The sequence below is a fragment of the Bubalus bubalis genome, chromosome X, assembly GCF_019923935.1.
Source record: "Bubalus bubalis isolate 160015118507 breed Murrah chromosome X, NDDB_SH_1, whole genome shotgun sequence".
Lineage (NCBI taxonomy): Eukaryota > Metazoa > Chordata > Mammalia > Artiodactyla > Bovidae > Bubalus > Bubalus bubalis.
This window is the reverse complement of record NC_059181.1, coordinates 139,657,328-139,680,170: the sequence shown is the minus strand read 5'-3', so window position 1 is coordinate 139,680,170 and position 22,843 is coordinate 139,657,328. Positions and strand designations below refer to the sequence as shown.

At 41.8% G+C, this 22,843-nt stretch overlaps 1 protein-coding gene across 12 annotated transcripts in view; it reads left to right on the top strand.

The window, feature by feature from the left end:
* Positions 1-5,898: 5,898 nt before the first annotated feature.
* MBNL3 (muscleblind like splicing regulator 3) overlaps positions 5,899-22,843 on the top strand; it is a 129,148-nt gene continuing 112,203 nt past the window's right edge. For 4 of the 12 annotated variants that reach the window (XM_044937431.2, XM_044937432.2, XM_044937429.2 and 1 more), the window contains exon 1: positions 6,575-6,594. The gene's annotated coding sequence lies outside the window, so the exon portion shown is untranslated. Of the gene's footprint in view, positions 6,104-6,572; positions 6,595-6,800; positions 7,000-20,312; positions 20,332-22,843 lie in introns of those variants that run through there. The other 8 variants (XM_044937435.2, XM_044937430.2, XM_044937434.2 and 5 more) reach the window with 6 other exon arrangements.

Below are 22,843 nucleotides of genomic sequence, written 5' to 3'. Positions count from 1 at the left end.
TGGCAACCCACTCCAGTATTCTTGCCTGGAGAATTCCATGGACAGAGGAGCCTGGCGGGCTATAGTCCATGGGGTTGCAAAGAGTCAGACATGACTGAGCGACTAACACTTTCCCTTTCATTTTAAAGATCATATTCCTAAGTGATAATAAGCCATGTTTTTCATATCACTTTATCTTTTGAATCTATTCTTACATTTGTGCATCATTTTTATCTGTATCATTCTTACTATATTTCCCTCTGAAGATAATTTTAAGAAATATACTGTACATTTCAAAACTCATGGATAATTTGTATAATGTATCAAAGGATACATTATATAACGTATTCAAAGGATCCTCCAAAGGCTTGGGGAAGAAATTGCCTTATAAATCCATTTGGCCTGGGTTTGTTTCAAAGAGAGTGATTCATTAATTTCTTGTTTTCTTCTCTGTTTATAAGAATATATTCAGGTAATTCTGAAAATTTTGTCAAAGTGAAAAAAAAACTGAATTTCAGAAATTTTCTTTCCAACCTGAGAACTGTTGATCTACTTATCTATCTTTGCAATGATTTCAGAATGCAGGCTGGTTAATGGATGGCTTTATCACGCCTTCTGTAAGAAATACGGTCTTCATCAATTTACAAAGGGGTTACCTTGGAAGCTGACATTTGATTGTCTAAACCTTTTTAACAACTAGACTCTGATGGGTTTTATTTTCCTGTTTATCTAATCAGAACTTTGTGTGAATCTCTCAATTCCCAACTACGAATGGAAAATGGAAAAGACTTCTCAGAAATGGATGAATAATTAGTGTCTGTAGCCCTTCAGTTGAGTTCAGTCGGCTCTTTGCGATCTCATAGATTGCAGCACGCCAAGATTCCCTATCCATCACCAACTCCCAGAGCCTGCTTAAATTCATGTCCATCGAGTTGGTGATGCCATTTTACTATCTCATCCTCTGGCGTCCCCATCTCCTCCTGCCTTCAATCTTTCCAAGCATCAGAGTCTTTTCCAATGAGTCAGTTACTCACATCAAGTGACCAAAGTATTGGAGCATCAGCTTCAGCATCAGTCCTTCAAATGAGTATTCAGGGTTGATTTCCTTTAGGATTGACTGGCTTGATCTCCTTGCAGTCTTAGGGACTCTCAAGTCTTCTCCAACACCACAGTTCAAAAGCATCAATTCTTCGGAGCTCAGCTTTCTTTATTGCCCAATTCTCACACCCATACATGACTACTGGAAAAACCACAGCTTTGACAAGACAGACCTTTGTCGGTAAAGTAATGTCTCTGCTTATGCTGTCTGCTGCTGCTGCTGCTAGGTCGCTTCAGTCGTGTCTGACTCTGTGTGACCCCATAGACGGCAGCCCACCAGGCTCCCCCGTCCCTGGGATTCTCCAGGCAAGAACACTTGGAGCGGGTTGTCATTTCCTTCTCCAGTGCATGAAAGTGAAAAGTGAAAGTGAAGTTGCTCAGTCATGTCCGACTCTCAGCGACCCCAGGGACTGCATCCTACCAGGCTCCTCTGTCCATGCTGTCTAGGTTGGTCATAACTTTTCTTCCAAGGAACAAGCGTCTTTTAATTTCATGGCTGCAGTCACCATCTGCAGTGATTTTGGAGCCCAAGAAAATAAAGTCTCTGTTTCCATTGTTTCACCATCTATTTGCCATGAAGTGATGGGACCGGATGCCACGATCTTTGTTTTTTGAATGTTGAGTTTTAAACCAGTTTTTTCACTCTCCTCTTACACCTTCATCAAGGGGCTCTTTAGTTCTTCTTTGCTTTCTGCCATAAGGGTGGTATCATCTGCATATCTGAGGTTACTGATATTTCTCCCAGCAATCTTGACTCTAGCTTGTGCTTCATCCAGCCCAGCGTTTCTCATGATGTACTCTGCATATAAGTTAAATAAGCAGGATGACAGTATACAGCATAGACATACTCCTTGTCCAATTTGGAACCAGTCTGTTGTCCCATGTCCAGTTCTAACTGTTGCATCTCGACGTGCATACAGATTTCTCAGGAGGCAGGTAAGGTGGTCTGGTAGTCCCATCTAAGAATTTTCCAGTTTGTTGTGATCCACACAGTCAAATGCTTTGGCATAGTCAATAAAGCAGAAGTAGATGTTTTTCTGGAATTCTCTTACTTTTTCTATGATCCAGTGGATGTTAGCAATTTGATCTCTGGTTCCTCTGCCTTTTCTAACTCCATCTTGAACGTCTGGTAGTTCTTGGTTCATGTACTGTTGAAGCCTAGCTTGCAGAATTTTGAGCATTACTTTGCTAGTGTGTGAGATGAGTGCAACTGTGTGGTAGTTTGAAGATTCTTTGGCATTGCCTTTCTTTGGGCTTGGAATGAAAACTGATTTTTTCCCGTCTTGTGGCCACTGTCAAGTTTTCCAAATTGGGTGGCATATTGAGGACAGCACTTTCAAAGCATCATATTTTAGGATTTGAAATAGCTCAGCTGGAATTCCATCACCTCCACTAGCTTTGCTCATAGTGATGCTTCCTAAGGCCCACTTGACTTCACATTCCAGGATGTCTGGCTCTAGGTGAGTGATTATACCATCATGATTATCTGGGTCATAAAGATCATTTTTGTATAGTTCTTCTGTGTATTCTTGCCACCTCTTCTTAATATCTTCCACTTCTGTTAGGTCCATACTGTTTCTGTCCTTTATTGAGCCCATCTTTGCCTGAAATGTTCCCTTGGTATCTCTAATTTTCTTGACGAGATCTCTATTCTTTCCCATTCTACTGTTTTCCTCTATTTCTTTGCATTGATCACTTAGGAAAAGGCTTTCTTATCGCTCCTTGCTATTCTTTGGAACTCTACATTCAGAGAGATATATCTCCTTTTCTCCTTTGCCTTTCGCTTCTCTTATTTTCACAGCTATTTGTAAGGCCTCCTCAGACAACCATTTTGCCTTTTTGCATTTCTCTTTCTTGGGGATGGTTTTGATCACTGCCTCCTGTCCATAGTTCTTCAGGCACTCTGTCTATCAGACAAACAGATTCAAGGGATTAGATCTGATAGACAGAGTACCTATAGCCCTTCAGCCACCCTTAAATAGCCAGAGACTTCTGTATGGAGTCACCGCAAACAGTGTCGTGGGCTGTAGGCTGTGGAGCTGTCGCTAGAATACAGCAGCAGCAAACAGTACTATTTGCTAATGATAATAGGTAATTATTACACAAGTTCAAAAGACGAAGGTGATGTTTCACATTTCTCTGCATAGCATGACCCTGCCTGCATGTCTAGCAGTATCAGCTGACCATCTTTTAAAATGAATAATGAGTTATGTGACTTAGGAAAGGAGTAAAAGCATAATTCTGATAGAATAAATTGAGAATTCAAAAATCCCTCGGAAGCATGGTGCACTGATATATGAGAGAGTTTAACTTTTCACCTATTCAGTATCTTTAAAAAAAAATACAGCAACATTTGTTCAGTGGTGGATTACAATAATCCTTTTGTTACTAAACCATTACATAACTTTTAGAATTCTTTCCTGTATCAGTCAAAGTTAATTAGATTTATTGGAAGAACATGCCACTTGAGAGGCTTCTACATCCTACCTCCAGTCTTAGCTTTTACATCTGTATGTGAGAATACGGAGAGTATGTTCCCTAAGTGTGTTTAAATGTTTGGTTACCCACCTCTATTTGACTGACGGGGGGAGAGTGAAGATCCATTAGGACTAGTGGTTCTGAGGCTAGCCCAAAATGCAAGGGGAAAAGAAGTGTTAAGTATTCAGAGACTATAATGTACATACATTAAGAACTCATCTAGTGGATCAGTGAGTATACAACTTAATTTTTCCTGGGTCGTGCCCTCCAATCATGCCTAAGGAAAAGAAAATAAAAGAAAAGGTTGTCTAGCTCTACCCACTCTACTAAATTAGAAAGTAATTCCAAGGTGAGTCTACCCCCTGAGAGTAAATGGACCCTTTTAAAATGCTGAGGGGAGGGGACAGCAATTTCCTACCGCTTTTGAAAACACTCCCTAATGAACCCGTAGCATGGAAATTTGCCTACCTTCATTTGTCACACCAGCCTGGATACAAGGAGGACAGTTTACCAGGCTCAAATTTGCTTATAAGGTTTTTCTTCCCTTCAGTGTGAAGAAGAGGGAATAATGAAGTCTCATTTGCAACTTTCACCAGTCAGAAATGTCCAGCAAGAGACAGTGTTGAAGCTGTGCTACCCAGAGAACCACCAAGCTGTCCTATTTGTGACCTGAAATTTATGATAAAACAATTATTTCAGCCATGCAGGAACAATAAAATCAAGCCAGCTTGTGTGGAATTAGGGAAAGCCAGTGTCCCATAGGAGATGTGGTTTGCAATGGTGGGCAGAGGTAAGGGAACTGGTGTTGACCCAAGTTACGTTTAGTATAAAGAGTCCTTTGTTGACTTGCTGTGATAACAGTTCCTCATTTGTTAGATCATTGGGTATAGAGTTATATAATTCAGCCTTGCCCTTCTCTCCAGCCTACTGCAGTAGCCAACACCTCCTACTTTTAGTCTCTGGACTGCAAAAGCCACTTCCTATACATCAGCCAAATTTGACTTTTAGAGTAGGGCAGGTCATTTGGTAAGTTGGAAGGGAGGTGCAGAAAGGTGGCTAGGAATTAAAGTCTCTTTTTTCCCCCTCTCCTTCCTTTCAAATAACTAGAAACTCCTGCCTTTTGTTTGACTCATGCTTAGGATTCTACTCAGTATTACAAACCTATCAGACACCGCCCCTGCACGTTGTCCTGATAACTTTCACAATGCTTGTCAAATGCCACAGAGGGTTTTTCTCAATTATTTAAAGGACAGTTTGTGCCAGTGTTCTTCCAACCATTATGATCCTGCTCCTATTATCTCACATTTAACAGAGATTGATTTCTTGCCTAATATTAGCTGGAGAATTCTATTTGGATCAGTCCGGTAGAATTTTTTAAAATGTAATTACCCTGAGAATTCACCCCACTCTTCGATTTAACTGCTGCTTGAATACCTCCTGTGACGTTTCTGCACTTTCTGCAGGGCACGTGGAACTCTGTTACTGGGGTGAAGCAGTTCATGGCAGGAGAGCAGCCCATGAATTGCTATGAGCTTGTCACGGAGCATCCTGCATATACGTGTGTTTCAGACTACAATTGTCCTCCTAAGATTAAATAAAAGCATGCATTGATTACCACTGGGCTCCAGTTAAGGAACAGCTGGTGTTCCTATCACACTTGCATTAAAAAGAAACTTGTAATTTAGCTATCCAGATGTACATTTTTTGAAAAAATCAAAATATATAATTGCATTTGCTTTGTCCACTTGTCATTCAAAAGTATCTGGAACTCTACCTTAGGGCTCCTCCTACCCTTCAAACTCCGTTAAAGAGGGGGGCTATTCGTACAGACCAACATTTCCCTTTCTGAGATCAGGGTTTTAAAGGGAAATAAAGAATTTATAGAAAAGAGAGGACTCAGGAAGGCAGCTGATGAGTGTTGGTGAGTATATAAATATATATGTATTTTGTCTTCAGTGGGCCGACGTATTTATTGACTAAGGTCATTTTTGGAATTACCTATTTCATCTTATATCCAGAGTGTCTAGAAGCGCCCAGCTTCGAACCGCACTGCATTTCTCATTGGCACTTCAGTTCCTGCAGCTCTACAAACTTTGCTGCCTCCCTCCCCCACCCCCACCTCCACCCCCACCCCCATCCCCTCTGGGGCAGTGTGCAAGTTCTGTTTGTTCTCGCTTTTGCAAAACCTGAGCGTTATGATTTGCTGCCCCAGCCCCTTCCCTTAATAATGAAATGGCAAAAAGCCCTTGAAGTGGGGGCTGGGCTGGCGGGCTGGGGGAAGAGGCGCCACACCCCCTGAGAATAAAGCCCGCGCTCCGCTCCACGAGACCCGTGAGCTAAAGAAAGATTCAAAGAATATACACATCGCTACAGGAAAAGAGTGCCAGCACTCGGAGCGAGCGGGATCTCGAGCGCGACTTTTTGGCGCTCTCTGGGAGCGGCGAGGGAGGCGGAAGACCGAGAGTCCCGTGCTGGGCGCGAAGTGGGGGGCTGCACGCCGCTGGATTCCCGCCGGGTTCGGAGCTGGGAGCCGCGCGCGCCGGGCCAGGTGAGGTCGGCGGCGGCGGTGGGGCCGGTGCGGGGCGCGCCGCGCTACCTGGCCGGGCGGGGCGGCGCGCCGCTTCCCAGCCCGCCGGAGTTGGGCGGGAGTTGCCGCTGGGGCGCCGGGAGTCCCCTTGCCGGCGCCGTGCCCTCGGCGCGCCGCGCGTGTGCCGGGCGCGGGGCACCACGAGGGCCGCCGGGCTGGCGGGCGCTGCCGAGGACCGACCGGCCGGCCGGCCGGCGGAGGGCACGCCTTTGGCTGCGGCCGGGCGGGGTTTGGTCCCGGGTTGCCATGGCAGCCGCTCGTCGGGCCCGGAGCCCCGCGCCCGCCCGCCCGCCGCCGCCGGGGAGCGGGGAGCGCGAGGTGTGCTCCAAGTGGACTAAACCAAGCGCTCGGGAGGCGCGGGGAGGGCCGCCCCCGGGCCCCCACTGTCCCCCAGCCCGCCGGCGGGCCCCAGGAATGGGTCCCGGAGTAGTGGAGAAAAAGAAAATCTTCAGGTCTCTGGACTCGCAAGGAGGCTCGCCCGAGCCCGGGGGGTGGCGGGGAGGGGGGGAGGGGGTCGGAGGGATGTCGCCTCCGTCCCGGAGTCCCTGTGTGCGTCTCTCACTTGACATTTTCTACCCCACCGCGGCCGACTCGAAGCCGGGTTGCCCGTCCCAGCCCCGAAGTTCTGTAGGTGGGGCGGGCTTTAATTTGCTTATATCTAATGATTTCAGGAGCCTCGCTTTAAAATGGCGGCATTGGGTAGCCACCCGTGCTAGAGGCTCTCCCCGCATCGGGGCCACCTCGCGCAGCGCGGCTTTTGCTTCTGTCGCCAACAGATGGCATGTGCCACTGCCCCCGCTACCGCCGCCGCTGAGAGCGGGACCCCTTAGCCCCTGGGTTCGCGCTAGCAGCAGAAGGTAAGGCCGGCGAGGAGTTGGGGTTGCCGAGCGTGGCTGCCTTTCTAGGGCGCCGGTGAAATCGAATGCTTTTTAAACTTTTATTTTTCAAAAAGGCAAGTAGAAGGAAAAGTAGTCCTACAACTTTGTTAACGTTAGGGGCTTTAATCTTTCTTCTTTTTCTGCTTCCTTCTTTCTCCTTCCTTTATATATCTGTATGGCATATATAATGCCTATTTTGTCATTGAAAGGAACTTCTTGTATGGCATACCATCCGCATTTTAGCCGCTCACGTCCCCGGGGCGGTGCGGTAACGTGGGCAGTGCCCCGGCTCTCCTGTTGCGCGGTCCGGTCTCTCTTCCCGCTGCAGAACAACACATTTAGGCAGCTTGCTTTTACTATCGGCATCCGAAAGGGACTGAAGGTACATTTCAGGAGACTCTTGAAAAGAGAACTTTCATTTTTAGCGTTCACACGATAAGCTTTTATGGTCAGAAAATGAAATTAAATCAAGACCAGCAACCCAAGTTAACATTCGGGTGATTCAGTTGTGTAGTTTTATCGTTAGTAGACCTACTGTGTGTTTTTCTGTCTGCTGACCCTTAGTTGGTGGAGCTTAATACAACAGTGAGGGTGAATTTATTGTTGCTGTAATTAAGATAGCATGTTTTCCAAAAGTTCTTTTCAGGTGTTCCTAAATTGCTGGTGTTTTTGAATTGGGTATGAATCCTCACAGCATAATGCCACAGGTTAATTGATGAGAAAACACCAATTAAAACAAAACTTTCAAGATTTAATTTTGAAATAATTGCTAATTTTTCACTATGTTGACCCCTTGATTTAATAAGTCTTTGGGCAGTTACTGGTATAATGGTTGGAAAGTGGACTGTTGAACTAGCTGTACTAATGACCACACGTTAGTGTTTAATGCAGTTCACCTGAGGTTTTTCCCCTCCGATGAAAGGCATATTGACCATGGAGCTTACCAGTGCCCTCGAATTTTTCTGGTTATAATCACATTTTTCCATTTTGCCTATGAGAAATCTAGTCCTTAATGTTTAAATACTGTTAAAAGTTGTTTTTGAAATGTTTCTCAATATGTAGTACTTCAGGGAAATGCTTTCATATTTATTGAAACTTCCCTGAACATAGATAGCCTAAAAGGGCTTCTACCCATAACCCAGGTGATATTCTTCTACCTCTGTCCACTTTTGACTTCTCCCAAAGCAATAGGAGCAACTTGGCTGGCAGATTCTCCTGTTATTAAAATAAGCAAGCTCCCCGAGGAGTGGTGGGGGTGAAGAGATTGTTTTGCACCTGTGCGAAATGCTGCAGTTTTCTTGTCTAGGTGCTGTGGTGTGCCTAGAAAGAACGTCACTGTTTGCAGTGGAATTTACTGTATAATCCATTTTTCAGATTATTGGTGGCAGAAGTGTTCAGGGAAGTTCATTACTTCACATCCAAAAGGAGAGTTCCTCTTGCAGGTAGAGAAATAGATACCTGCATTTGTGCAAGAGAGCAGCGATGACACAAAGGACCTTCTCTAGCTTTTAGTGATTACATCCTTAGACTCCAGCTCATGAAGCTGTGCTTCCTCACATCCTGCCTTGTTGCTGAATGACTTTGGGCAGATGTATCCTTAAAAGAGTGGGGGTGGCATGGGTGGGGGGCTAAACCTTGGGGACAGAATAGACAAGCTGAACTAGTGTCAGACATTACGAAGACATTTTGTCAGTTACACATTCAGTGGCTTTCTAGACTGATGAGATTGGAGACCTTGTATGAAAATATAAGCAAAGGAGTTTGTCAGAAAAAAAAATATTTTGAGAGAGAATTGATATGGTGCTGGGCTAGAGGTGGTGACTGCATGTTTCACTCTGTTTCTTACCTCTTAGGTACTTCATTTCTCCAATTTCCTTTGCTGCCTTAATGATTCCCCTCAACTGTTCAGCCCACACGTTTCACAACAGGTGCCTTTTATGGGGGATAACACCTATGATTCTGAGCTGGTATCCGAATTCTCTTTGGTAATCTCCTGCACCTACCTAAGCAATGCTTGGCACAAATTAGGTGCTTAATACATGTTGAGTTAAAAAGAAAAATGAGTAGTTGGTAAACTCACAGAGGAGCAGATTTTGTGCTCAGCTTTTAATTTAAACAGAAGATAGTTTGCTTTTTGTGCCCTGGCTAGAACCTCAACATTTGAAGTCATTTAGAACATTCTTTCCCTTCATTTCCTGCATTGTATTTGCCTCAAATGGGTTCCCTCGCTTCTCACTGCACTGCTAGGCTCCTGTGTAATTCATCTTTCTGACCGGTAGGTGTACTATTATCTGCCCAGCTCTGCCATATGAAAAAGTAATCACAGCAGCCTGGGGAAAGAAAGGTCTTGCCTTTGGAGGCTGTACAGTACTGCACGTGCTTGGAACAGTGGCCGTGTCTGGGCTGCTGTGCAGATGCTTACTGTGTAGCTGGAAGTACAGTTTTGTCTTTCCCCAGATGTCTTTATATGCGAGAGGGAAGGGAAGGGAAGAAAGAGTAAAAACTCCTAATGTGATGAAGATTTTCCTTCCGAAAACTGCACATTTGTCCTGCTTATTAATAGCACAGTGCTTTCAGGAAGGTGGCAGAGTTGTTCTGTTTTTAAATAAATCAAACTGTCTGATAGGATTACAAACAGAGATTGGGGCCTAGCAGACAAGAATAAGTTACAGTCCATGTTTGACAAGTAATTTGATCCCGTAATTAAAGTTAGATAATGATCACTGCCATGTTACAGCTATCAAGTGTCTGAAAGAGCATGCAGGCTACATACACCTTGACTTTGTCAAGGTGCTCCATATGGTTGAGTTTTCTTATAACAGTGTAGTAGGGTCAACAGATGGATTTTTCTCCCTTTATAAATGTATGTGATGTCAGGAGAGTAGAATTCAGAAGTTTTGTTTCTTTTGGGGGTTTTTCTGTCCCTCGCTCCATGTGACAGAGCTCTCAATTCAAAAATAAAAGGAAACCTGTGCCTCAGATGAAATGACGTGGGCCCTTTCCCTCTAAGAGAATAAACTGGGAGCAAGTACCTTTAATTGCTGACCAACCCAAAACAAACACAAATTATGACCCAAAAGAAAGCAAATAGAGCCATATTAATGTAGGCTTTTAGATCTTATGGAATCTGGTTCTGAAGCATCCTGCTGTTCCTGAATGGTTATATATTGCTTCAAGACAGCCAGATGACAGGTTGGAAAGACAACTTTGAGAATTAGGATAAATAAGGTATCAATTACATTATCAGGTGTTAATGTTATCCGTTTGACCTAAAAGGAGTCAGAAAAGTTTTTTTCCCCAGATCCTTCTAATAAATACACAATATAAAACCATAATTTACTTCTCCTTGGTTTTAAGTTGAGCGACTGTGTTTTTAAAAGAGTGATGGGGAAATAATGCAACTGGAAAGAAGGACCTTATTTTTATTTGAGAAATAAAGGTACTCCCAGGTTGTCTGGGCACATGGAAGCACACGCATGTGCACAATGTACAAAATAGTCTTCATCTTAGGACAGTTTATACAACCGTGCATTGATTTATTCCCAGATGATTATAGAAAAATACCTATTTTTACAGCACTCCTCCAATTCTAAGAATGAAAGAAAAAAACTTCACAATAAACTATAGTAAATGTTTATATTACACTATGTCTCTCCAAGGCTCTGTATATTGAACTCCAGTAAGTTAATTAAAATATGTTGATTAGAACTCAAGAGGAAGCAGAAATGAGAAAGCTTGATTTAAGTATGTGTGTGTGTAGCGGTGTATACATGTAAGTGAATATACATGTGAATGTATATAACATGTACAGTGTATATAACATGTATGTTATATATTCACATACATGTCACACACACATACATATATATATTTTTTTCTCCTTCTATATGTATATGATCCTTTTCAAGGAACTCAAGCATAGTAACCCCAGAACTCTTCATGATAGCCATGAGATCAAAGTGTTAAGGGAAAAAAGGGAGACTGATTAATAGAGATTTAGAAATCAATTAGGCATGCTATTTAAAATATTATGTCTACTCTTAGGGCCTTTTTTAAATCAGCATTACATTGGCTCATGAGTAGAAGGAGTGATTTGTTTTTAACATTAGACAGAGGTCAGTTTTATGACGACACAGTGGATGAACTTGAAGGGCCCAGAAGGAAAGGGCCTCCAATTGAGAAAGGCAGTCTGGGCAGAATTGCAGGAGATTGGCACTAGACTTCTGACAGGCTGTGTGATCTCCTTAAGGCCGTAGGAGCATCCTAGAGACCGACATTTTGCTTGGTCTTATTTTCCAATGTGGATTACTCAAATTAACTTAAAATTGTCCCCACCAGTTTTTTTGAATCTCGAGCTCCTTGGGATCGCCTGCAACTGGTGTGGAAATTTGAGACTACTTTCTTAAGGCTTATTCAGGTTTCCTTGAATGTATGCTGCTGCTGCTGCTAAGTCGCTTCAGTCATATCCGACCGTGTGTGACCCCATAGACGGCAGCCCACCAGGCTCCCCCGTCCCTGGGATTCTCCAGGCAAGAACACTGGAGTGGGTTGCCATTTCCTCCTCCAGTGCATGAAAGTGAAAAGTGAAAGTGAAGTATGAGTAACTCCTTATTAGGCAAGTTCCTGGGTCTCCTTTATATCCCCAGTGCCTGGTACATAGTAGCTGGTACTAGTGTTAGTCACTCAGTTGTGTCCAGCTCTTTGCAACCCCACAGACTGTAGCTCCCCAGGCTCCTCCATCCATGGGATTCTCCAGGCAAGGATACTGGAGTGGGTTGCCATTCTCTTCTCTAGGAGATCTTCCCAACCTAGGGATCAAACCCTGGTCTCCTGAGTTGCAGGCAGATTCTTTACCATTTGAGCTACAGGGAGGGCTCTCAGTAAAACTTGGTTAAGTAAATGGGAGAATATTCTTTCTAACTTGTTGTTTTATTTTATGAACAGCCTTTCTGTGATTTCAGGTAGCGTTATCTATTTTTTATTGACAAAAAATTATCAACAACAACAAACGGGATATCGTGCTTGACGCCATGGTAGCAGCTCTGCCACAAGTCCAGGGAAAAGCAGGCAATGGCAGCCTTTGGGCTGAGGCCTCAAGGAGTAGCCTGAAAGCCAGCTGCTCTTTTCCCGTCACCTGTATTTGCATTTAGTGTATCCCTAGCACATCCCAGAGAAATCAGTCCGCAGCCAGAAGTTGTGTAGAAACAGTCTTTCAAACCATTTTACCAGGTTAAAAAAAAAAAAAAAAGGAACAAAATCAGAAATACCGTGACTCAGATGCCTCGTGTCATGTATAGTTTAGAAAGTGATGAAGTCAGACAAAACCCCAAAAGGACACTGAGAGCTGTCTCATTTTCACTCAAAACACTGATTGCCCATTTAGAGGGTGAATTTGCATAGGTTTTTATTTACCAAGATACAGGTGTGAATAGCGCCTCTTTTTACTGTATCCAGAAAGCAAAGTCCACCCAGTGGAAGAGACGAGCTGCCATTTCAGATCCACCACAATCATCTTTTGTGCCCAGAGGACCATGAGGCTTTAGGTACAGCTTTTGCAGTCTCTCCTTATATAGCAGCATGAAGAAACCAGACAAGGGGCTGTGTTTTTATTTGGCAGGGGGCAGTTGGCCTGTTAGCAGAAACCAAGAGAGTGGAAGAACCAGAGAGCTTGCATTTCAACTTTTGTTTTTAGTCTTCAGCCTTCACACTGGAAAACAAAGCAGAAGAAAAGTACCATGTATAATATTAATTTGGATATATGTCCCAGAGTATAATTTCTCACTTTTTTTTGCTTTACAAACTGAGAAAATGAGATTTTCACATAATGTTAGGGTGGTTGCTTTATTATGATTGGATCCATGTACTCTGTAGTGGTTTTTCCAAGTTCTATTTAAAATATATAGAAACACACTCAACTAGATGTGTGACACGCTGGCAGAGATCACATTCCTTCTCAGCACCCTACTGTCCACCGAAATGCAGGCACTCCATAAATGGCCCAAATTTTTGTTAAAGAACAAACACATTGATGTGTCCCCCCATCCTTGCTATCTGTTATCAGTGAGGCTCCCAGAGAAGAGGAGTGGATCTTTTCAGAGGTGATTTTGAGCAAAATTTAAACTCTCAAGTTGTTGATGTCAGCATTTTTCCTAAGTGATTGGATAGCATGAAGAAAAGCTTAGCTCACCTAGAAGTATGAGGTGAAAAATATACAGATTATAGGGTCACTTTTTATGTCTAAGAGCTTCAAAATGTAGAAAACCATGGGGGTGGAGGAGGTGCTGGGTAGTCTGATCTGTTTTATAAATGCCTGTAGCACGGCCACAGCCACGGGAAGGGACTGTCTATAAGTGTTCTGCCGGCTTTCTGAAGCCAGGGTCTGGGCTGGGATCACACTCACAGTCTCCCCAAGGGAAGGCCTTTTTTTGGAGAAAGAGTTTGGCAGAACTTTGGCCAACTAGCTGCCCTGCTACCGTTTAGTAATCCTCTTTCTTTGATAAACCTGGTTTTGCTGGGGGATTCATTTGGAGATCCTGAGAGCTTCAGTGTAGCAATAACATGAGAGCAAAACGCTTGTACTTTCCAGTTGAAACTTCCCCTCCAAAGATCTTTGGTGATTGAGAAGTTGAGAGGCTACAGAAATGTGACATAGGGCTTGGCATTTCACAGTTCTGGAAAAAAGACAGGAATCCCTCCATATGGTGTGAAGTGTGTGTTGACAATAGTGAAGGATCTAAAATGTGATTCCCTTAGAGACCTCTCATACCTTCACATACTTTGAGGTTACACAGGTCATATTGTGGGCTGGTGAGAGACAGAGGGAGAGAGAAACCAAATTGAAGACGCTAGTTCCTCTTCTCTGGGGTATTATAGTCTGCAGTTCTCTCTTCACTCATCAGGTGCATGCAAATTGTTCTGAAAACTGACCTGAAATTAACAGGAAACATCTAGGTTATCTAATGTCTGATCCTAAACACTTTTACTTTTTACTTTTTATCATGTGGTCTGTTATTCCTGTATTCATTAAAATGTAGAAGTTCAAGTGACTGGTTGTGTGACCAGTCCTAAGGAAATTTTTTGGTAAAAGTTACATTTTTCACTTTCAAGTCTAGATCATCTAACAGCTCCCTTCGTTGCCTTCCATCTTATCCCCAAAGAAATTTCCATAATATTTTTAGCCATCTATGAAAACAGAGGCACTGAGAAATAGTGACAAGCAATGACAGGAAATGCCGTTTGCCCTGGTCTCCTTCATAACTTAGTGAGGCCACAGCTGCCTATTTGCTTTTCGCTTCCTGTTTGGGGGCTATTTGGGTCAAAAGTAGCAGTGTTTTCCGTATAGAGATGATTTTTTTTTTTGGCTTTATTATGTAGGGCCACGGTAAATCTGTCACTGGACTGCATATTTTGTATATTTTATGAACTGTATCATGTGGTTTGAGTTTAATTTGGAAGGCAGTGCTTTTACAATAAAGATCTGCTCACCACCCCCCCACCACATGCAGCTTTAGGGTCTGGGGTTGCAGGGGCATTCGAAAGTTTATAGCTCTATTTACACAATAGTGATTGCTGAGAAGGGCATTTCCTGCCAGTTAATGACTGGTCGGAAAGGCCAAGGGTCCAAATCCAGGGAGAGAGGACCATTCATTAGATGCCACGAAGGGACCAGGACGCTTTTATCATGAAGTGGTGGGGGGAGAAAGTGAAAACACGGTCTGCCTTTTGAAGAGCCCAAAGCAGTGCAAGCAGAGCCAGATATGGAGGTGCTGCTTTGTGGTGTGAAAAATGGACCTTTTTTTCATGACCAGGACCAACTGACTTTCCCAAGAGGGTACCCAATCAAGACGTGGATGAGGAGGGCATTTCCTGCAGGTTGATGACCCATGGAGAGTAGACAGAGAAAGATGAGGGCCCTGAGCTGGCCCAGGATTAGCTGCCTAAATGGTCAACTCACAGGTGTTACAGTGCCCTTAAAAACCTTTAAGATCACAGGATTGAATTTCCTAACTGGTTGGATAACCAATTCATTGTGAAGTGGACAAGCATTTAGGGATGGAAAGAATGATCTCTTTTCAAGGTCAGTTAAGCAGGACACCAATATTCTGTTTCAATTTCCTAATATAAAGAAGGTAAATAATATGTATGAAGAATGCTTCACCTCTTGTGAAAGGAAGTATCTTTGAGGGCTGTAATAGTGACCATTTAACCTAAGACATTCTCAGGAAACAGTTTCGTCCGAAGTATAATTCTTGCCTGCTATAAAGCAGCTGAGGTGTGAAGCATTTGGCATTGATTTAGAGCAAAAGCAGAATAGGCCCAAGATTAGGTTCACATCCAGGAATCCCTGACTTCCTGGCCTGTCCTTCACTCCCTTAGCTTCTTAAGCCTTCATTTTGCAAAAATGTTAAATGTTTATAAAGGATAAACATCTGCTCTAAGTTGTTTAATAGATACCTCCATGTAAGGGGGTTCTGGGACACCCCCACTTCAGAACTTGGCTTAGCCTTTTACCTTGAAATTTTCTTTCATATCTTCCAAATTTGGTAGGGGAATGGCAGGGTGGACCCGGCCTCTGAAAAGCAGGCAATCGTAATAGGCCAGGCACCTGGATTTCTTCATGGGATTGAGTCATCTGTCACAGGCAGAGCACACCAAATATTAAGTTTCATTTTTGGGTCTGGAAAATGTCATTATATGCTTTTTAAATATTCAGTAATCCAAAGATTGCTGGTCATCACCAGCTCCAAAATGAAAAGAGTTTTCTGAAGTTTAAAACACTCTACAAATTAACTGTATACCAGTTACTGTTGTTATTATTAGATGATACCTCGAACACATTTATAAACAAAAAAGTGACTTGGATGAACTAAACAAAAAATTACAACATGATTTTATTGTTGAGAATTCTTGCATTTGAATGTTAAGATACACTCAAGTTTTTCAAGCTCAGATTTAATATAATATTCTGATTTACAAAATGTTTTGGATTAAGAACAAACAAGGTTCTTCTGAGTAGATGTCCCATTGACCTGAATATTAACATGCATTTATAATTAGCAACACGGCTGCATTTAAATAATGATCCAGAAACCTTAGGGGTATCTTGTTCTAAGAGGTTAAATACCCCTTCCATCTTCTTGACATCATGTTTTGTTTAGCAAACCCTTTCTTTGTGGGTTATCCCCAAATATATTTCATGCTGGTTCGGATTCAGTTACTGTAGTCTGTACTAGTGGCCTCATAATTAATGAAGATTTACCCAACTATTAGCAGAGCTAATACCATTACCGTGTGTCATGTGGTAAGTCTATTTTTTTCTATCAGTGCAGTCTTCAAGTGGTGGGCAGCAAGTCATGTGCATAATGAAATCCACTTAGGAAGTTATGACTAGCATTTCTTTTAAACAAAATTGAATAGAATATATAGCAAGAAAACATCAAAATATATCAGGTAATACATTTAAATATTTTTGATGAGACTGTTATTTCAGATCTATACATATATATATACTTAAGATGTTAAACTGTGAAAAAAAAAAGATGTTAAACTGTGTTTCTTATTATTTGTTGCTGTTGTTCAAAAGTTTAAAAGTCAATGTTTTAGTAGATGTTATTTCAAACCAGGTCAAAAATGATTTTTCCTCTTTTTTTTGAAGGGAAGGTAGTCAAGAGATACAGGGGACTTGGTTGCTGACATATTGAATGATGTTGTTTAAGTACCCTGACAGTTGTGTGTCTGTTTTTCAAACTAAGAAGTGAGACATATTGCTGTAGGAATGCTTTAAGATTTAACATCTATGATATTGTTGTAGTTCTGAGGGTATGCACTTTATGTAAGTATTATGTCTTTACCAAGTGATGTTGGTAGACCATGAGACACAGGAAACAATGGTACCTATGAACAGAAGTCAAAAGAGGACATCTTAGAAAAACAACAACAATAACTAAAAATCTTGAGATGGCTGGATGTGAGGTGCTTCTAGCAGCAAAAGAATGGTCAAAAAATTTATGTGTAGAAAAAAAGCTCACATTATTATAGGATGAATTTAATGTAAGTGTAAAAAATTTAAAAATTGGTTTTTGCAAATCTAAAATGGTCATATCAAGAAAGAAGAAAACTGATTTTTAAATAAGTTGTAAATGTACACATTTACCATATGTTGGAAGAAAAACCTGTGAGTGGCTTTTTTTTTTTCTGCAGTGAACAAAGGCACACATTAAAATGAATTGTAAAATTGTGGATGGGAGGTGTAAGATGAAAGTTAAATATACCTAGGATGTTGATGAGAAAGTGAAAGTCACTCATTCGCGTCCAACTCTATACCAACTGAGTTATCAGGAAAGTCCTGTTGATGGGAATGATTACACAAATAAAGACGACAATAGTCATATAGCCTTTCTAATTACTTTTTGGGGGCTTCTCTTGTGTCTCAGCTGGTAAAAGAATCCACCTGCTATGTGGGAGACCTGGGTTCCATCCCTGGGTTGGATGATCCCCTGGAGCAGGGAAAGGCTACCCACTCCAGTATTCTGGCCTGGAGAATTCCATGGACTGTATAGTCCATGGGGTCGCAAAGAGTCGGACACGACTGAGCGACTTTCACTTTTGCTTTTCACTGATAAGAATTAAGCCCAGCACTAGGAAAGAAAGGATTTACTCACATAAGGTACTGAGTATAATCCATTAAGAGGTTGGAAACAGCTTTAGAAATCTGGACAATTTGTGCGTATTCCTTTGAATTAAATCATTGTTAGGGAGAGTACAACATAGCCATCCAGGGTACTGTTGTGTGTCCAGAAGGATCATAAGGATCCATCCCCATCCCCAGTTCTCTCCCAGTGCCATGAAGCCTCTTTTATGACTGGACATGTTGACTTCATTCCCAAAGGGCTTTTACTGTGGACATCTTTCAGAGCCTTTAAGCACTGCTGTTTTCTCCACACTAAGAATATGAAATGAAATGAGGCTTTTCATCACAGACATTTAAATGTTAAACTTAAGTTACTGCTCTGGAAATAAAATACAATCTCAGTTCTAATGAGTTGATAACTAAACTCTGTCACTGTAAATGAGTTTCATCTCCCTCTTCAGACATACCATATTTAAAACTTAAGAATAGAGAAAGGCTTACACATCTAATGGTTGTGTAATTAGCAATCAATTTATTAAATGGGATGTAAAACAAATTAAGCACTGTAATAAAGTGTTATACCATCACTGACAGAAATGTTCCATGAATTACTCTATTCATGATGATAAAAACTAAAAAATGATGGCTGAATCTGCATATATTTCCCTATCTTTGGAGTGACAGGTTCTAACTATTTCTTGTTCTGTTCATTAAAGCTGTTTAGAGAGCACTAATATGTATGTTTTTAGGCCACAGGATAACTTTGCCTATAGCATCTGTTTCATCATAAACATTTTAGTAGCTAGAGTAGTTAAAATAAGATGTGGGCCATTTAAGTGTGAGTTATTCAGGATTTTCAGCTGCAACAAGGATGTGATGGTTTTGTGTGTTTGGGGCAAACAAAATTTGCCATGGATTTGAGATGTCAGCTACTTTTAAATTTTTTAATACAATTTTAAAGGTTCTATTCCATTTATAGTTACTATAAAATATTGTCTATATTCTTTATGTTGTACAGTACATCCTTGAGTCTTATACCTGATATTTTGTGCCTTCCACTCCCTCACCCCTCTGTTGCTCCTCCCCTCACTGGTAACGACTAGTTTGTATCTGTGAGTCTGCCTCTTTTTTGTTATATTCACTAGTTTATTTTCCACACATAAGTGATATTATACAATACTTATTTTTCTCTGTCTGATTTGTTTCACTTAGCATATGTCCAGCATAATGCCCTCCAAGTCCATTCATGTTGTTGCAAATGGCAAAACTTCATTCTTTGTTCATTGCTGAGTAGTATTTCAGTATATGTATTTATTTTTATTTTAAAATTTTATTACAGTGTAGTTGATTTGCAGTATGTTTTCTGTGTACAGCAAAGTGATATATGATCTATACCTGATATCTCTCTATATATACCTACTATATATATGATCTATTCTATATATAGTAGTGTGTACATATTAATCCCAAAGTCCTAATCTATCCCTCACTCCCACCTTTGGTAACCAGTAGTTTGTTTTTGAAGTCTGTGAGTCTGTTTGTGTTTTGTAAATAAGTACATTTGTATAATTTTTTTTAGATTCCACATTTAAGTGATACTGTATGATATTTGTCTTTCTATGTCTGACTTAGTGTGAAAATCTCTAGGGCCATCCCTGTTGCTGCAAATGGCATTATTTCATTATTTTTTATGGCTAAGTAGTATTCCATTGTGTATATATGTGTGTGTGTGTGTGTAGCACATCCTCTTTATCTTTTCATATGCTGATGGACACTTAGCTGCCTCTTTCACTTTAGCCCTGTGGGGTTTTTTGTAAATACTTGGCAAATTAATAGGAATAAAAAGAAGCTGTGGAAGAAGGTGTGCTACATCTGCCTAAACCCCAACCTGTCATTCATTTCACACATCATCCTAGCTTTTCTCAGTCTGAGAAATATAATGATCTCTTGTGTAACACATCTGTCAAATTTCATTGAAAACCTCAAGGTATACACGGAACATAAGACCCTCAGTTGGTGAGTTTGTTTATTGTGAATGACTATTTCCCTTAGAAGGCAGTGAGACTGTGAGGGCATACTGTCTTCTAGAATGAAGAAGGAAGATTGAAAGAAAGAAAGAGATGCTATATTTACTAGTCTTTTGCTTTTGTAATTCCCTATAACTTATTCCTCATTTTTGTGGGACCCTATCCTAAAGGAGATCAGTCCTGGGTGTTCATTGGAAGGACTGATGCTGAAGCTGAAACTCCAGTACTTTGGCCACCTCACACGAAGAGTTGACTCATTGGAAAAGACTCTGATGCTGGGAGGGATTGGGGGCAGGAGGAGAAGGGGACAACAGAGGATGAGATGGCTGGATGGCATCACTGACTCGATGGACGTGAGTCTGAATGAACTCCCGGAGTTGGTGATGGACAGGGAGGCCTGGCGTGCTGCGATTCATGGGGTCGCAAAGAGTCGGACACGACTGAGCGACTGAACTGAACTGAACGGCCAAGAAAAATTAAGATGTTGGTATTCCTATTGGTGGAATTTTTCCTAAGTGAGGAAAGCTTCTTGGTTCTAAGAATTGCCACCATTTTATTTCAGGAAGCCTGCAACAATTGGACATAGGAAAAACAAAAGCTCGGTCCTCTCGGTTTCAGGAGAAGCGCTCTGGTTCCTGTTGTTCCTCATGTCGGGTAATAATTCAGACAAAACAAAGCAAACGCCTCTTGAAATGAGAGGTTGACTGGTTGGTTTGTTCTTAAGTGAAAATAAGCTGGTTTCCTTGAATCCCTGTAGAGGGAGTGTTGTGGAGGACACATCCAGACTTCGGAGTCATTAAACTTGTAGCTTCCTAGAGCAGAACAGAACTGAGGCAATAAGAAGTTGGAAAGTAAAATCAACACCCATTGCTTTTGTGTCATGAAGGGTCCCTTTCTGATTTGCTAGGTATAAAACTTAAGCATGTGAGATGTCAGAGGCTTGCACCTTCCCTTGACACCTTCTTATGCTGGCAGAGGCCCGGAGTTCTTGGGTGGCAGTGCTTACTACCACCTTCGCCTCTAGTAATGTATTATACTTTTTAAATCTTAATATCTGTAGGCAGGAGTTTATATATAGGAATAAAATTTGAACCCCCATTTTCACAGCCAATAAAAAGGTCCTATAATAGGTGTTTATTTAGAGTCAACTGACATTTATCGAATAGTTACTGGAGCCAGATGCTCTGTGCCCTGCTGCTGCTGCTGCTAAGTCACTTCAGTCGTGTCCGACTCTCTGCACCCCCATAGACGGCAGCCCACCAGGCTCCCTCGTCCCTGGGATTCTCCAGGCAAGAACACTGGAGTGGGTTGCCATTTCCTTCTCCAGTGCATGCAAGTGAAAAGTGAAAGGGAAGTCGCCCGTCGTGTCTGACTCTTCGCGACCCCATGGACTGCAGCCTACCAGGCTCCTCCATCCATGGGATTTTCCAGGCAAGAGTACTGGAGTGGGGTGCCATTGCCTGTGCCCTGCTAGGTGCTTTCATTGTTGTTATGACATTTCCTCTAGCTACGAAATGCAGTTGGTTCTAGCTAGGCAAGTACGCTCTTTCACACCAGTAGATATTGGGCTAAAGATTGTCCCTTCAGCTCTTTGCTCACTTTTTAATACAACCCCACACCACCCTCACAAACACAAACTAATTTCTTCATTGTCCAGTCACATTCTCTTCATTATTTGGGGACCATCTCATGACCTATGGCCTCCCTCTTCCATCAGTGAAGAAATTTATTTCCTTTTCAGTCAAGCCAACATTAATCTCTCAATCATCTTGATAGAACGAATGACTGGTGGATGGTGCTACAGTTGTTGTTGTTGAGTTGCTAAGTTGCGTCGTCTCTTGATGACTCCATGGACTATAGCACACCAGGCTCCCCTGCCCTTCACTAGCTCCCAGAGTTTGCTCAAACTCATGTCCATTGAGTCAGTGATGCTATTTAACCATCTCATCCTCTGCTGCCCCCTTCTCCTTTGCCTTCAGTCTTTCCCAGCATCAGGGTCTTTTCCAGTGAGTCAGCTCTTCACATCAGCTGGCCAAAGTATTAGAGCTTCAGCATCAGTCCTTCTAATGACCATTCAGGGTTGATATCCTTTAGGACTGACTGGTTTGATCTCCTTGCTATCCAAGGGACTTTCAAGAGTCTTCTCCAGCACCACAATTCAAAAGCATCAGTTCTTTGGCACTCAGCCTTCTTTATGGTTCAATTCTCTTAGCCATACATGACTACTGGAAAAACCATAGCTTTGACTAGATGGACCTTTGTTGGCAAAGTGATGTCTCTGCTTTTTAATACACTGTCTAGGTTTGTCATAGTTTTCCTTCCAAGGAGCAAATGTCTCTTAATTTTATGCATGCAGTCATCGTCCACAGTGATTTCAGAGCCCAAGAAAATAAAATCTGTCTCTTTCCACTTTTTACCCTTCTGTTTGACATGAAGTGAATGAGACTGGATGCCATGATCTTAGTTTTTTTAATATTGAGTTTCAGGTTCTACAGTAGGGTGGGAAATAACAGAGGATGAAGCATAAGGAGTCAGGAGTGTGAAATAATGTTGAGTGAAAGTGCTGCTGAAACAGGTACATAGAAAAGCCTAGAACAAAGTTGTATTAAACTTTTTTAAAATGCAGAGACAATAGCAGAGTAAAGCCTTGGAGTCAGTCTCTTACCCCTAGGAGTGGTCCAGCACAGCCCAAAGAGAGCATCAGAGGAGGAATCGCTTTGTGCCACAGAAGCAAAGTAGAAAGTTTTTAGAAGGAGAGTGGGATATCAACCAATATCAAAGGTATTATATAAGTTGAGTTTTGGTATTTTGGTATTTGGTTTTGGTATTTTAAATGTTATGGGTGACTTTTTAAAGACAAGAAACCAGTTTGCAGAGGGTTGAGGAGTAAATGAAAAATTGGGAAATGAAAGTGGTAATGATTGCTTTTTTGAGACACTTGATTAAGAATGAAAAATGTTGAAACTTAACAAGGAAATAGGATCCAGGGAAGGAAGAGTTTGTTGTTGTTTTAGGGTAGGAGTGGCTGAAATGTGCTTACTGGCTGACAGGGAGGCAGAGGTGAAGCGCTCTTTCATCCTACTTTTACTCTTCGAATGTAGAATACAAGAAATGTTTGTAAGTCACCAAATAGATATTGAGTGCCTACCCTACTTGCCTTGAGTCT